A 15836-nucleotide genomic window follows, 5' to 3' on the forward strand; every position below is an offset into this window, starting at 1 on the left:
TGCAAAATATATACGTAATGCATTAGTGTCTGTTTCCATAAATCATGTTCCAGTTTTTCAGGATCATCAGTTATTGAGCCAGAAACAGCCAAAAAGAAAGTCTATTGGTTCAGGACTGCATCTTGGGAAGGTGCACTTACTATCCTGTTTCCCCTAAAATAAGACATCCCCTGATAATAAGACCAATCTGGCTTTTGAACGCATGTGCTAAAATAACCCCCCCCCCTGAAAATAAGCCCTTCCCAAAAATAAGCTCTCCCCAAAAATATTTAAACGCATGCGCAGCCGGTGCCCACCATTTCCTCTGGTTAGGGTTAGGGTTAGGGAGACAGAGCTGGAAATCAGGTAAGATGGCAAGAGAAGCCCTGTCTTGCTCCAAGTGCCCCAAAATAATAAGGCATCCCTGAAAATAAGGCCAAGCACTTATTTCAGGGTTCAAAAAAAATATAAAACATTATTTTCGGGAAAACACCGTATCTCACTAGCAAACAAACTAGATTCAGTCTAAATTTTAGTATTTTGGTGTGCTTTGTAACAACCAGTCTTTCTTTGGCACAGTAAACAAAAAGTGGTTTAAAAGTGGTTAATTAGAAGCTGAATTGCAACCTCAGCATAATCAGGAGCAAATGAAGATTGATGGAAATTTGAGATTAATCTTAGAAGCTCTTAGGAAGGAATTGGTGACAGGAGTGTGTGGGGGTGGGACGAAGAGGTTGTAGAAAAAATGGTTTTAAAAATATTTTTTTTTAAAGTTGGCCACAGCCACTCAGTCACATTACACCCTCCCCTTCCCCACCAAGCCATTCCCACAGAACCGGTAGTAACAAATTTTACATTTCACCACTGCCGTTTCCCCCAGAATAAGACATCCCCTGATAATAAACCCAATCGGGCTTTTGAGCGCATGGCAGTAAGGCCAAGCGCTTATTTCAGGGTTCAAAAAAATATAAGACAGGATCTTATTTTTGGGGAAACACAGGTATTAGTATTCCTAATTGGTTTCCTAATCTATTTTGACATACTGAAATCCCACAAGTTGGGAGAAATGCAGTTCCTTCTAGATTAGCACACAGAGTCCATGAGCCACTGACCCAGTGAGATTAAATTGGCCCGCCCCTTAACTGCCATTTTAGAGAAAACCCAGATGTTTGACTAACACTTGTGGTTGGAGGGCTCTGGTTTCAAGGCCATTTTATACTGTTTTTCAATATTGTAATTACAGGACTGATTAATGGTTTTGAGACAGTATATAATTATTATGGGAGCCTCCTAGAATTTGTTGAGCAGATGAGATATGAGGTATTGCAAAACAAATAAGCAAACGTTCTCTTTTTAGAGACAGCACTGTTATCACCTCAAGATAATGCATCAGTGATATCCCACAAAATTCAAAACATTACCAGAAATACAGATTCACTCATCCCCCATTCTCACCACCAAAATAATGTTCAAATGGCCTGTTCCTAGAATGGAGCTATATTTCAACACTGAATTGCTAAGAATGAATACGGATGGTGGATTAGCTCTTTAGACAACTTGCCTGCTAGCAAATCTTGATCGGTGGGTCATCTTTTTGGTTGTTCCGCTGTGACTGTCAGCAGGTTCCCTAATTTAAGAGCCAACATTCCTGCCACATGGCAGGACATGTCCCAATCGGCTTAGGGCCGGGGTACTTACGAGACCGCCTACTGCCACCAATAGCCTCCCACCGGCCAGTACGCTCGCACAGAGTGGGCCTCCTCAGGGTGCCGTCCGCCAGACAATGTCGGCTGGCGACCCCCAGGGGGAGACCCTTCTCTGTGACGGCGCCCACCCTCTGGAATAACCTTCCCCCAGAGTTACGTATAATAACAGACCTCCGGATTTTTCGTCGGGCCCTGAAAACCTATTTATTTCAACTAGCTGGGTTGGCTTGAGCTAAATTTTAAATTGATTTTAAATTGGGTTGTTTTAATTTACGGCCAGAATATTTAATTATTTTAATACTGTTTTTTAAATTTTGTATGCTTTGTTTTTACTTAGGCTGTGCACCGCCCTGAGTCCTATTTGGAGAAGGGCGGTATAGAAATTTAAACAAATAAATAAATAAATAAAAATAATTTGCACCCCACCAGTCCAAGAAATGATGAACATAAGATATGCGAGTGAAAAAGGGGTAAAGACAGCGTGATCACATTTGGGAAATGCTAAGTGGATTTCATTGAACAATGCTGGGAAGGCATGTCTAGACTGATAAGGCTGCTCTCCAAAAATAGCAACACCTTCTGCGGTCAATGAACTGCATATGTGAGGAGTCTAGAGAGGCAAAGAAACCCATCCCAGCCTCTTTTTGAAGGGAGTGACACAGGATCCACCCGTATGGATTTTGTTCTCACAGAGATAGCTCTGAAACAGTCAGGTCTTCTCAGTTACAAATGTGCTGAAATCAAGTTTTGACACCCCTGCCTTTGAGCATGTTGTTTATTATTTAATGTGTCTTCTCTAGTTGTTCCTTTTTTTTTTTTTTTATCACGATGAAGGTTTTATCTTCAAACTGAATCCATATTTTTGGTTGTAGGTATAGGAGTGCTATAGCCTATAGAGAGCTAAACTCTGAATTACAGTCTCTGTGATGAATCTTGAGAGTGGGGATCAGAGGTGGGCTTCACATATGGTTACCACCAGTTCGCCCAGCATGTGCATGCATGCTTCTTGTGTGTGCATGCCTTCCGTGCATGTGCCCGGCCTTCCGCACATGTGCTTTGCTCATGCATGTACCTTCCAAGCATGTGCCCAGCCTTGAAAACATGGCTAAATAGGATGGCATTACACCAGGATGGGTGGGCAGGAACGTGCTCACCCACAGTCGCCGCTACCAGTTTTCACGAACCGGTCTGAACATGGATCTATCTGTTGTTGATCTATTTATTCAGAAGTAACAGTTATAAGAGGGACATGGTGGCTAAGTGGCTAAGACACTGAGGTTGTCGATCAAAAAGTTGGCAGTTCAGCGGTTTGAATCCCTAGTGCTACATAACAGGGTGAGCTCCCATTGCTTGTCCCAGCTTCTGCCAACCTAGCAATTCAAAAGCACATAAAAAATGCAAATAGAAAAATAGGGACCACCTTTGGGGAGAAGGTAACAGCATTCCGTGCGCCTTTGGGGAGAAGATAACAGCATTCCGTGCGCCTTTGGCGTTTAGTCATGCCAGCCACATGACCACGGAGACGTCTTCGGACAGTGTTGGCTCTTTGGCTTTGAAACAGAGGTGAGCACCGCTTCCTAGAGTTGGGAACAAAAAGCCTCTGCTGATCAGGCAACTCAGCTTGGATCGTCAGAGGCATTTAATTTAATTTAATTAATTTAATTTAAATGAAAAAAAGCCTCTGCCGAGCAGGCAACTCAGCTGGGATCGTCAGAGGCTTTTGAAAGCATTTTTTTACAACCTCTTCGCCGAAGAGATTGTAGAAAAAATGGTTTAAAAGTTAAAAAAAAAATTGGCCACGCCCACCCAGTCACATTACCCCACCCCCACCAAGCCATGCCTACAGAACCAGTAGTAACAAATTTTAGATTTCATCACTGCTCCAGTCCAAGCGTTATAAGCAGAAAACTTCCAACTATAAATCCAACAAGGCAAGATAAGGTAATTAATCCGGCAGGGCAAGCAAGATAAGGATTCCAGAAGTGAAGTAGCACGGCAGTAAGTCAAACCAGTTGGGAGGATGCCAGGAACTCAGATAAAGCAGTTAACATGAGATGAACTCAGCGTTTGTTCCTGACAACCGCCTCTCCTTTAAACTCCATCCCCAGGTGTGCCTTGTGAAAGGAATCGAGGCCCTTTCCTCCCTTGTAAGCCACGCAACCCACGTTGCTCTCGTCTCCATTCTTCCCTGCATGCCCTAGGATGAGGAGGGGGTGGGCCTTGGTCTTCATCTGAACCCCCTCTCCCTTGTTCTACCTCTCCCCTGCTCTGCCCAGCCTGACTTTGCCCTTCCCCAGTTTCCTCCACAGCCAATGGAGCCACTCTCCTGCTCTCTGTCAGCTGTTGGTCTTCCCCCTCGGATTCAGACTCCAATGGGGGCATGACAGATACACTACATTAACCTTCCTGGTGGGCTTTGGCATTTCATCCTGAGATTTTTCTTCTTCTCTGGACTCTGTAAAGGAATTTGAAAATTCATACATAAGCCAAAATTGGACCCTCTTAGCTTGATAGCAGTTCAAACACGACAGAGGTTTGAAGGGATATGGTAGTGGCATGGTCAAGATGACATGCCATGACTGAAGAGCATTTCCTGGAATTTCAGACACCAGAACTTCTGAACAGGACCTGGGAGAATATGATGGGAGTAACCAGGTTGGAAGGGACGCAGTGGCTCAGTGGCTGAGACACTGAGCTTTTCGATCGAAAGGTGAGCAGTTCAGTGGTTCGAATCCCTAGTGCCACGTAACAGGGTGAGCTCCTGTTACTTGTCCCAGCTTCTACCAACCTAGCAGTTCGAAAGCACATAAAAAATACAAATAGAAAAATAGGGACCATCTTTGGTGGGAAGGTAACAGCCTTCCGTGCGCCATGACTTTGGTTTAGTCATGCTGGCCACATGACCACAGAGACGTCTTCGGGCATCACTGGCTCTTCGGTTTTGAAATGGAGATGAGCACCGCCCCCTAGAGTCGGGAACGAGTAGCACATATGTATGAGAGGAACCTTTACCTTTACCTTTTTAACCAGGTTGGCCAAATTGGGAAACCATGTTTGATTCAATTGCTTCCTTCCCTTGGAACAATGCCAAATGTTCTGCCTCTGAGCAGGGAGCACAGCTGTTTCCCTCCTTGGAATGTTTCCTTAAGGGTCTCCAATCATCACAAGCTTTTTATAGCTGATACATTATCAAGTTTTGCTGTGGCGACCTTGGCTGGTTTCAGAGACCCAGGCCGGTTCTCTCAAAGGAGACAGATGAAACTAGAATATTCATAACAGAACAGCCATCGTAATGGGAGATGGTGGAGCAGAAGGTACAGTGGAGTGTGTGTGTGCATGTTGAGGGGCTATTTTAATACTGGGTTTATCGGTTACTAATCTTGCAATGGAATAGAATACAATAACAGAGTTGAGGGACCTTGGAGGTCTTCTAGTCCAACCCCCTGCTTAGGCAGGAAACCCTATACCATTTCAGACAAATGGTTATTCAACATCTTCTTTAAAATGTCCAGTGTTGGAGCATTCACAACTTCTGGAGGCAAGTTGTTCCACTGATTAATTGTTCTAACTGTCAGGAAATTTCTCCTTAGTTTTAAGTTGCTTCTCTCCTTGATTAATTTCCACCCAATGCTTCTTGTCCTACCCTCAGGTGCTTTGGAGAATAGCTTGATTCCCTCTTGTTTGGGGCAGCCCCTGAGATATTGGAACGCTGCTATCATGTCTCCCCTAGTCCTTCTTTTCATCAAACTAGACATACCCAGTTCTCTGCACTCTTTCTAGAGTCTCAACACCATTTTTACTTCGTGACAACCAAAACTGAATGCAGCATTCCAAGTGTGGCCTTACCAAGGCATTATAAAGTGGTATTAACACTTTACATGATCTTGATTCTATCCCTCTGTTTACGCAGCCTAGAACTGTGTTGGCTTTTTTGGCAGCTGCTGCACACTGCTGGCTCATATTTAAATGGTTGTCCACTAGGACTCCAAGATCCCTCTCATATCTTGTATTCTGAAGCCCAACTAGAACAAGTCAGACTGTTCCCCTAGGGAGTTTTCGTGTGAATTTTGTTAACTGCTGAAACAAGAGAGATTATGTTGATTAGCGAATGGGTTAAAAAACCCCAATTCCATTCCTACAACATGAATAGTTGTAGAAAGATGAAAGTTTCAAAAAGGAAATTGTTCTTTTTATGGTCCCCAGAGCAAATATAGTATGGTAGAAGAAGGTAGATGCAGGGTTTTTATATCATATCAGGAAGAATGAAACACACCCACAAAAATAATGATTGCCATCTCTTCCATAGGGAAAACTACAAAATCTAATAAGTAATAAAGGGTGTGAGAAGCAAAGGAACACTTGAATTATATTTAAATATAATTAAAATCAAACACAGTTACTGTGAGTGCTCTCCTGCTAGATATTTAATTCTTATCCCCTCCTGTTACATTTCATAGAGAAAAATCTATCTATGTAATCCCTGGGAGTCAGAAATGACTTGATGGCACATAATTATCGTCTATCGTATTAAAAATTCCAATTGGTAACAACTTTTGGAGGTCTCTTAAAACTGTACGAGAAGTTATTCCCTTGGCATGTAACTTTTTCCCTCTGAAAAAAGTTTGGTTTTGTTTTGGGGAAAAGTAGCATTAAAAAATATGTGCCTGATCTGTAATCCGATATGATGCAACTCGGATACAGATTTATCACTCCAGTAAAAAAAAAAAAAAAAAAAAAAAAACCAAGCCAAAGATGCTTAAATTCATAGGAAGATAAAGAGAAGCAAAGTTTGATTTACTTTATAATTTCAGGCAGACTGCTTTGCTCTTAAAATTGCCAAGGGCTTCTAGCTAGCCCAGAAGCACTGAATTTTCCTTATTATTCTCTTTTATTATTACTACTAGAAAAGGGGGGGAAAAGTGTATTTTCATTGCACCAAAAGTTGAATGCCTAGATTTACTGTAACTTCCCGTATTCGTCTTATATTCTTTCGCTTTCCAAACAAGGGGGAAAAAAATTGCTGCTTGGAGGATTCTGTTAGCAAAATGTGAAAGACGATGTCTCATATTTAACAGCCTAAAATCAATAACAAAGCTTGTAAAGAGAGTGGAGAAGGATTGTTTTGAATTCTTCTAAATTAGGCTGGTTTTAATAAGGCAGGAAAGTACGCTTGACATCTAGTTAAAAACTGAGCCTAAAACATAAAGCCATGAATTTTAAATTTTGCCCAGTATTATATGCATTATAAGCAAAGAATTTCATTCTCCACAAAAATGCTGAGATTATGCAAAGTACAGGCAACCATTATTCTCTTCCATCAGAAATATTTTGTTTCTATTCTATAATATATATTGGGGAAATTGTTATCATTCTTTCCCTTCAGCCTTTTCTTCTTAGGGCAAACATCACCAGTTCTTTCAGAGTTTAACCTTTAAGTCCCCTACCATTTTTGTTACTCTTTTGTGGACAACTTCCAGTTCCTCAGCATTGTTCTTGAATTGTGGTGACTGCAACTAGACACGCTGTGGTCTGACCAATGCAGCAGAAAACGGTGCTATCACTTCCTGTGATCTTGACACTATGCTTCTGTTGATGGAAACCAAAATGTTATTGGTCCTTTTGGAAGCTGAAACACACTCATGGTTCAAGTGTGGTCAACCAGGACTCCAAATCCAGCCTATAAACTCTGCCTCCAAGCTAGAGACCATCTATTTTGTACCTGTGCATCTGTTTTTTTCTGCCTAAGTTTAACACCTTACATTTCTCACCATTGAAGAATGTTTCCCTGGAAAGGGGCTCAAAGTTCAAAAGATCCTTTTGAATCTTCAGCAAGTCACCTGAGGTGTTACAATCCCCCACTTTTGTTTCATTCAAACATTCAAATTTAATGGGTGGAAACTAATCAAGGAGAGAAACAACCTAGAACTAAGGAGAAATTTCCTGACAATTAGAACAATTAATCAGTGGAACAACTTGCTTCCAGAAGTTGTGAATGCTCCAACACTGGAAGTTTTTAAGAAGATGTTGGATAACCATTTGTCAGAAGTGGTGTAGAGTTTCCTGCCTAAGCAGGGGGTTGGACCAGAAGACCTCCAAGGTCCCTTCCAACTCTGTTATTCTCTTCTCTTCTCTTCTCTTCTCTTCTCTTCTCTTCTCTTCTCTTCTCTTCTCTTCTCTTCTCTTCTCTTCTCTTCTCTTCTCTTCTCCTCTCCTCTCCTCTCCTCTCCTCTCCCCTCTCCTCTCCTCTCCTCTTCACTACCCTACCCTACCCTACCCTACCCTACCCTACCCTACCCTACTCTACTCTACTCTACTCTACTCTTTTCCTCATCTATGATGTTGTTGAAGCTCAGTAAAGAACCTTGTAATACTCATTAAGTACCTCCCTCCATGGGGACATTTATTCATCAAGGATCACATCTTGGCCACCGTTGTTCAGCCAACTGCAAATACATCTGGTAGTGATCAATCCCACATTGTGCGAGGATATCAAGAAGGTGGTTATGCCCTACTTTATCAAATGCCTTACTGAAGCCTAAGTATACTAGATTCACAACGTTCCTTTGGTCCACTAATCTAGCCACATTCCCAAAGGAAGAAATAAGATTTGTTTGGCACAACCTATTTGTAATGAAAGCATCCTGCCTTCTGGTAATCATCTTGTTCATTTCTAAATATTTGTAAGCCTGCTGCTTGATTATCTTTTCTAGGATTTTTCCTGGGATTGATGTCAAAATATTTGATTCATAACATATATTTGCTTCATGCGACAAGGGATCCACCAGCTACAGAGAAAATCCTTTTTCTCGTTCCTATCAATCATGATACGCCACAGCTGACACCCAGAAGATGCTTCTCTAGCCCAAATGGATGGAAGTTGATATATAGCCACTCATAAATAAATTGGCCAACTACTATATAGAAATATTTTGTAATTAATCTCTATGTTGTAATGCACCGTACTTGTCTGACTTGAAAAAAATCAGGTTACGAACTGAACCAACTGAAGTTTCCAGACAATTTTAATACTCAGTCCCACGCATAATCCATTCCTGTAACTGAATTGCAAATGCATTATATATGCATATGTGCAGAGGTGGTATTCACTTATTTTCCCTACCAGTTCGCAAATGTGAGAGTCACTTCCGTGCATGCGCACGGCCTTCCGTTCATGCGCTTTGCTTGCATGCGCGCTTTCCATGCATGCACCCAGACTCAAAAACATACCTAAATAGGTTGGCATGAAGCTGGGGCGGTGGGCAGGCTCACCCGCGATTTCCGCTACCGGTTCTCTTGAACCAGTCCGAACCGGCTGAATACTTCCTCTGCATATGTGCGTGCATGTATCACTCTCGGTAACTAAACTCCTTCAAGGATGGCAGCTATCTCCAATTTGTTGGTTGCAATAGACAACAACCAGTGCTTATCATTGCTTTGTTTTTGTTAATTCTCAAACTATATTCACTGAAATAAATAGAACATAGGGTGCATGTCAGAGGTGGGTTTCAGCAGGTTCTGACCAGTTCTGGAGAACCGGTAGCGGAAATTTTGAGTAGTTTGGAGAACCGTTAGTAAAACCTCTGACTGGCCCCACCTCCATCTATTCTCTGCCTCCCAGCTGATCGGGAGGAAATGGGGATTTTGCAGTAACCTTCCCCTGGATTGGGGAGGGAATGGAGATTTTACAGTATCCTTCCCCTGCCACGCCCACCAAGCCATGCCATGCCCACCAGGCCACATCCACAGAACCGGTAATAAAAAAATTTAAAACCCACCACTGGTGCATGTATATGTCTGTACACAGTGTCCCCATCCTCTTGCTCTTCAACACTTTGTTGGTCTTCATAGTGTTGGGAAGTATGTTTTCCTTGCCCCAGACTTATCCATGATAGGGATGTCCCACAGTATCTTCTCATTTGGTGAGCAAAATCATGTTGCCTGTATAGTGCAAACTTGTCAGAGTCCTTCCCACGGGTCTATCAGACACCAAAGTCAACTCAGATCAATGCCATCTGAGACAGCTTGTGTAGTAGAACTTCTGGTTTGCAATTCTCAGTCATCTGATGCCTCTCCTCAAGGAGAGGTGACTTTCACTGACTTAATTGGACAGGTTTTGATTCAATCTTCAGTCGGTCTGATGTGGCAGCAGAATCTTTCACATTTCTCCCATTTGCAGAAAACAATCAAAGAAGTTATTCTTAACATTAGGTGTTATGTCAAGCTGGTCTGTCAGTCAGTGTGTGTGTGTGAGCACGTGTGTGCACGCATGCACGTGTGAAATATATCTAATACCACGGTGCCTATTCTGCTTGACAAGCGCTCTTGACAAGAAGGTGTGATTAAATTTTAGCAGATGCAAGGCACTAAATAATAAGCAATAACAAGAGGACTCAAATTAGGGATGAGTAGAATGTATGAGTTTTACCGCAAAGCATAATTTAATAGTCCAGCAATAAGTATAGCTAATTTGCTTTTGACTGTTCAGTAGCCCATGTTAGGTGACTTTTTTATGCCAATTAGAAAGATGTGAAATCTCCTTCAGCCATTGTTATGAGGCTTTATGGGAAGGGTTTTTATTTTTTTAGTACCTCCAGACTGTGCTATAGATGTTCATTCCTAGAAGGCCCCTTCATTTCATTGGCCTTCTCTTTCATTTTTGGAAGATTCAAGTAACAGTTCCAACCTCTGGGTCAAAATAATGTTCCATCCTGATGTTATCCTTGCCCAGAGGTGGGTTTCAGCAGGTTCTGACCAATTCTGGAGAACTGGTAGTGGAAATTTTGAGTAGTTCGGAGAACCAGTAATAAAAATTCTGACTGGCCCCTCCCCCATCTATTCTCTGCCTCTGCCTCCCACGTGACAACCACCCAACCTAAAGCAGACAGTATATATATTGAATTGTTTGTTGTTGTTAGTTGCAAAGTCGTGTCCAACCCATCATGACCCCATGGACAACATTCCTCCAGGCCTTCCTGTCCTCTACCATCCCCCAGAGTCCATTTAAGCTCACGCCGACTGCTTCATTGACTGCTTCCAGCCACCTCGTTCTCTGTCGTCCCGTTCTTCTTTTGCCCTCAATCTTTCCCAGCATTAGGCTCTTCTCCAGTGAGTCCTTCCTTCTCATTAAGTGGCCAAAGTATTTGAGTTTCATCTTCAGGATCTGGCCTTCTGAAGAGCAGTCAGGATTGATCTCCTCTAGGACTGACCGGTCCAAGGGACTTGCAGGAGTCTTCTCCAGCACCATCGTTCAAAAGCATCAATTCTTTGGCACTCAGCCTTCCTTATGGTCCAACTTTCATATTGTATTGTATTGTATTGTATTGTATTGTATTGTATTGTATTGTATTGTATTGTATTGTATTGTATTGTATTGTATTGTATTGTACTGTACTGTACTGTACTGTACTATACTGTGCAACAAACCCAGATGTTTCTTTGCTCCCACATCAACAGCACAATCATAAGCTACAACAAATTGACACACTATATTACAGGTACCTTCATATGGTCTTCCTCTAATATTTTAGAATGCCTCTCTGGATTCTACATCGGACAAATGGCTGAAATATCACCCCCCCCCCCCCCAAAAAAAATGGATAAAAATTCGACATCAAAACTCAGACAAGGACAAAGCAAAATCAGAGCATTTCAAAAAAAAAAATGGAAAAGTAGGACTCTAATAGTACCACCAAGCAAGAAATTATTGGCATCACACACATCAAAAGGTTTCCCAGAAAGTCTCGACAAACCCAACAGGTTTTTAACACACTACTATTGTTGATTGATGAGATACTTGTAAATTGTTTTACTGACAACCTGCCTCTGCATATCCAACACTCTTCTACTTCCTTTTTCCACACTTCAGTGAAATTAAATACTATCTCTGTCAGGACTGCTATCCTGCTACAACAGCCATGCTTTGCCAGATGCCAGTCTGCCATAGGCAATGGGGGAAGGGAGCTGTGGGGATGTAAAGGGGAGGCTGGGATAAGGAGAATCAAAACTACTCTTCATGCCATCCTGTGAGAGTCACTGGCCATTCCAAAGTCATGGAATGGAATGTAGCACCATCCAGCCCACCAAGCGAGGGACGGTTACCAAAACAATTTGTTTGAATGTAATTGGACAGTTAGAGATAACCAGGGGAAAGGTTGGAAGAAGGGAAAAGTTAATCAAATGCTTTGGGCGGGAAACTTCAGACCCGGTTTTGCTAGCCTGTAACCACTTGGCTTTAGTAAAGTGTACTTTCCCTAACAATGGATTCGAGAGTCTTTCTTTTCTAGCTGACCAAGTTGGGATGGCTGACAATCTCACTCTAGTCACTCTATGACCTGATGAAAAGTATGTCAAGAGAATTTGGAGTCTGGATCCGAGCTGGGCGTTTCAACAAAGGACATCAAACATGCTGCATGGAAAGGAGGTAGTTTATTTTTTCAAGAGCAAGGAATTTACTCCTGAATGTAGCTACCGTAGATATGGGTGTCCTCTTAAAACTTCCAGCCAGCAGTAGGAAAATAGCAAATGCTATCTTGCCTGGAATCTCTTTAAATCTTGCTAATCTATTTGACATCGTTCATGGATTTTCAATAATTTAGTAAGCATAAAGCTAGAAAGAAAAAAGAAGTATTATGTATTTAACGTCTTTGGCTTACTAATTCTTTTCCGCTCTGTGTATAAAGCTGCTTAGGCCAAAAGAGAATATGGACGTCTCAGTATATTATACATATATTATACATATGTCTCAGTATGCTTAGCTCAGGTTCTTCCTATCAGAACTGTGCCATTACTGTACTCATGAAAACTTGTGCATTCCCATAATCAGTGGTGGGATTCAGCTGGTTTGGGCCAGATCGGGTGAACTGGTAGTTAAATTGCTGGTTCACTCCTCCCCTCCCCTCCCCTTCTCACCCCGCCCCTTCCAGGAGTCCCCACGCACCCCATTTTGGCTCCCAGGTAAGTGCAGGGAGGCCTCGTAGGCCCAAAACTCCCAGGAGGCCACCTAGGCCCAAAACAGAGCAGTGGAGGTGTGGCACCCCTCCCCATGGACCGTTTTCGCTCGCAGGAGGCTTCAGGGAGGCCTCCTGAGCCCAAAATGGGGGGTGGAGGTGGCAGGGACCCCCCGTGGCCCATTTTCACTCCCAGGGGGCTGCAGGGAGGCGTCCTAGGCCCAAAACGGGACACAGAGGAGTGGCGCATCCCCCGCGCCCATTTTTACTCCCAGGTGGGTGCAGGAGGCCGAGTGCTCCCTGTCACTCCCTCTGGCCACGCCCACCATGGCCATGCTCACCCAACTGGTCATTAGGGCAGAGAACTGGTTGTTAAATTATTTGAATCCCACCACTGCCCACACTCTTATTTAAAAATGTTGGATTTATTAAATTCTCTCTCCAAAAAAGGTTTGCAACCATTGTCAGATTATTATATATAAAGCAATGCTTCTCAACCTTAACAACTTTTAAGATGTATGGATCAACTCCTAGAATTCCCCAGCCAGCATACCGGGCTTAAAATTAAGAAACACTGATAAAGTAATGAAAGCAATAGCAGGAAAGAAATTATTGTTTTTGAAAGTTTTAAAGAGCAATAGTATTCTTTTTATATTTGAGAGACACATAATTAATTTTTCTTTCTCTCTCTCTCTTTCTTTCTCATTCTATGTAGAAGCAGCTGTTCTATTATATATAATTTCATTAAATAGTTTTTTTTTTTTTTAAAAAAAAAAAAGGAAGATGGCATTAGGTTTTGATCTTCCTTTTTAAAATCTTTAATAAAAATTATGTATAATATACGAACCAGTTGAATAATATTCTTGTCCTTTTTCTGGGTTTTCCATAAGAATGGAATCATATTCAGCTGCTTTAATTGTTGTTAAAAGCTTGGTGAATAGCAGCTAGATGAAAAATCTACAGCCCTACTGAGCCCTCTCTTTGCTACTGAGAATAGGAAATATTCGATTTAGTCCAGAATTTTGTCGGTACAGCCAAAAGCTCGAGAGCTCCTGATGCTTATACAGATACATAACAGTGCCTGATTCTTTGCTAATCTCCTAGGAATGGACTAGTATTTTGAGTAGCCTGGCTCTGAATCAGAGAGTTGATTGATGAGATAGAATCTGGGATTAAGAATTTACGGGGACTTCCGGTTTGCGAGCTTCGGCGACGGCGGTGATTTTTTAAAGACCGCCAGCCCCGCCGCCTGTAGAGCCGCCCCGCGAACGAGGAGCGGCTCGAAAACTCCGAAATCTCGAAGATTGCAGGAGCAGAGACAGCAGGGTACAGGTTGAGCCCCTGTAACCCCCCCAGGGAATTGCTTCTGGGGGTGAAAACAGGAGCGGCTCCCTTCCAACCTGCGGAGACTCCGGGCGGCGTGGGACGATTCTGCCTTCAGCAGAACAAGCCGATAGCAGCAAACTTTTAAAGTGAGAGGAACTAATTCTAACAAATAGCGGAAATATCAACTTGAATCCAGAAACCTGAAAATTGCAAGTATTAGTGCTTTATTGACTTTTTTAAATCAAAGAGAAAGTGAGCGAGTGAAAGTGATTTGAAAAAATATGGCGTCCAGCATTTGAGTTAACGAGCTAGTGAAAGTGGATTTGTGAAGCCTCCCTGCTTTGTTACAAAGTTGAAAAATTGCTACAAAGTTGTTCTACTTAAAGAAAAAAAATTTTTTTTTGCTAAAATTTGACTTTGCTTTACTTCAGTTTTACTTGATTAAATCTGGGGGACTTTTTTAGAAGTTTCTGTGGAAGAGGGAAAGGAAAAAGAACTTCCCTCTTCAGAAAAACTAGCTTACGTGGCACGATGGCTTCAAAGAAGCAGGAAGGGAAGGCATCAGGGGGGGGATCCCCCACACACAAACATCAAACGCAACTTCCCCCTGCTCAACAGCTACAAACTCAGAAAAAAGAATTTGATGTGGGAGATTTAAAAGAATTTATTTCTAAAACTTTGGATGACAAATTTCAAGAATCTCAACAGGAAATAGATTGTAAACTTCAAAAATCACATGAGGAATTTTTGCAGGAAATTAATGAAGTTAAAGACATGGTGAAACAGAATCAAAATATGGTGACCAAAAAAATATCAGAAGTGGCGTCTGGCCTGGCAAATTTTATTGGGAAAGTTGATTCTAAACTTGAAGAATTCAAATCAGAAGTTAATGTTAGGATGAAAGATAATGACTATAAAAATGATGAAGTTGACAATAAAATGCAGAGAATTGAAGATGAGATTGTCATGATACAATTCCGGGCGATGGAATTTGCCATACGGCTTCGGGGAATTCGAGAGGAGGAGAGACAGGACTTGAGACAAGTTTGCTCTGAAGCCCTGGCTAAGATTTTACAAGTTAATCCTGATTTGGTATTTCATAAAATAGATAAAATCTACAGAGTGAACTCTTGGGTGGCCAGACAAAGACAACTGCCTAGAGATGTGGTCATATACTTTACTGAGAGAGAAATTAGAAATGAAATCCTCCAAAAATCTTTTCACACCTCTGTACAAGTGGGGGGCTCACGACTTGTAATTTTTAAAGAATTACCTCCCAAAATGCTGAAAGCTAGAAAGGAATTTGGTTTTCTTGTTAAGGAATTGAAAGACTTACAGATACCCTTCCGGTGGGATGCACCAGCTGGGATAATTTTTAGATATAAGGGAGAAGGATATCGGTTGAATACCGTGGAGAAGGCACAACATTTTTATAGTACTATTCTTAAGGAAAGAACACCATCTCCACGTACATCTACAGTTTTGGAGATTAAGGAGAGTGAAGAGAGGCAATTGGAAGAACAGTCTAAGCAGGAATTAGAAGTGCAAGGTGCAGAAGGAGGTTTTCTGAGTGAGCCCTTGTTGGATTCTTCTCCAATTTTGGATTTGATTCAGTTGACTGAAGTTAAAGATCAACGTATAACTAGAGCTCAATCCAAGTTACTTAAACAAAAGCAACAACAACAACAGGAAAGACAAGACAAGAAGGCAGCTAAGAGTACCCCACAAGAGAGTGGAGCTATGGGAGGAGCAAGATCGAAGCTCTTGGATGAACTTCAAATATTTTGCTCTGCGCTCCAGAAACAGGCTGATGACTCTTAAGTGTTTATCTTGGAATGTTAATGGGTTGAATTCAGCACAGAAAAGGAAGAAATTATTT

At 41.9% G+C, this 15836-nt stretch overlaps 1 long non-coding RNA gene across 1 annotated transcript in view; it reads left to right on the forward strand.

The window, feature by feature from the left end:
• Positions 1 to 4939: 4939 nt before the first annotated feature.
• LOC139319671 (uncharacterized) overlaps positions 4940 to 15836 on the forward strand; it is a 34121-nt gene continuing 23224 nt past the window's right edge. Inside the window, exons 1-2 of the long non-coding RNA XR_011600636.1 lie at positions 4940 to 4999; positions 12028 to 12105. This is a non-coding gene — a long non-coding RNA (uncharacterized lncRNA). The remainder of the gene's footprint in view (positions 5000 to 12027; positions 12106 to 15836) is intronic.

This window comes from Pituophis catenifer, unplaced genomic scaffold (assembly GCF_029215685.1).
Source record: "Pituophis catenifer annectens isolate HBS135680 unplaced genomic scaffold, rPitCat1.0.hap2 SCAF_7, whole genome shotgun sequence".
In the NCBI taxonomy this organism is placed as follows: Eukaryota; Metazoa; Chordata; class Lepidosauria; order Squamata; family Colubridae; genus Pituophis; species Pituophis catenifer.